Source organism: Propithecus coquereli, unplaced genomic scaffold (genome assembly GCF_000956105.1).
Source record: "Propithecus coquereli isolate 6110/MARCELLA unplaced genomic scaffold, Pcoq_1.0 Scaffold23, whole genome shotgun sequence".
Lineage (NCBI taxonomy): Eukaryota > Metazoa > Chordata > Mammalia > Primates > Indriidae > Propithecus > Propithecus coquereli.
The window spans coordinates 1,951,770-1,952,869 of NW_012147841.1; positions in this window are offsets into that span (position 1 = coordinate 1,951,770).

Genomic DNA, 1,100 nt, shown 5'->3' on the forward strand with positions numbered 1-1,100 from the left:
TACAGTGTGATATTTTTCTATATGTATACAATGTTGAGTGATTAAATCAAGTTAATTTTTAAAACTAGTTATATCATTATTAACAGTTTTGTTTTCTCTGCAAAAAAATCAACTTTTTTTATCTTTGATTCAAGAAAACATAATCATTTCAAAGATTTTGCCCCATAATTTCAATATTTGCAGTTCACTATGGACCTATACATTTCATTGCCTTAATTTTATACTAGTTTTGAACATTATTTTCTATTTTAAAAAATTTATGAACTAATTTATGAGTCAAGGCCGTATTACTTCAAGGAAGACTTTTTTTCTACTGCCATGTAGCTATGAAACACACTACCAATCTAGGATCACCTTAACCTAGTTTCTGGCTACACAGAAGGCTTCAAGCAGCTACTAAGTCTAGGAAGGTATTGTGTTACACTCTCTTTTTTTTTTTTTTTTTTTTGAAGACAGAATCTCACTCTGTTACCCCGGATAGAGTGAAGTGGCATCATCATAGCTCACTGCAACCTCAAATTCTTGGCTTGAAGCCATCCTCCTGCCTCAGCCTCCTAAGTAGCTGGAACTTCGGGTGCATGCCACCGAGCCTAGCTAATTTTTCTATTTTTAGTAGAGACGGGGTCTTCCTTTTGCTCAGTCTGGTTCCAACTCCTCCTCACAAGGGTTCCTACCCCTTCAGCCTTCTAGGCTGCTAGGATTACAGGTGTGAGCCACCACACCCAGCCTGTGTTTCTCCTCATATATAGCCTCTATGGATCCCCAGACAAAGCACAGGACGTGTGGGCTATGGACTCCTTTATTTTGTCCTTTAGTCTTCTGAGGCTGTAAAAATGCTTCATAGCCTTTTAGCCTTTTCTTCTTGAGTAGCTGATATCCTAAGGGCAAAAGCAGCCCTCAATGTTGTACTCTCTCATTTCTTTTTCTCCTTGCTTTTGGATCAGTAATGTAGCACTATAGTGTTAACTCTATGAGGCATTAACATGCATTTTTTTGGTCCAGATTTCAGTTGTTCTCAGCAGAATTGGACCACTTACCTAGTCTGCCATTGCCACAAGTGGATTTTTTATTCTGGACTTTTTATTTCAGGATTTCTATGA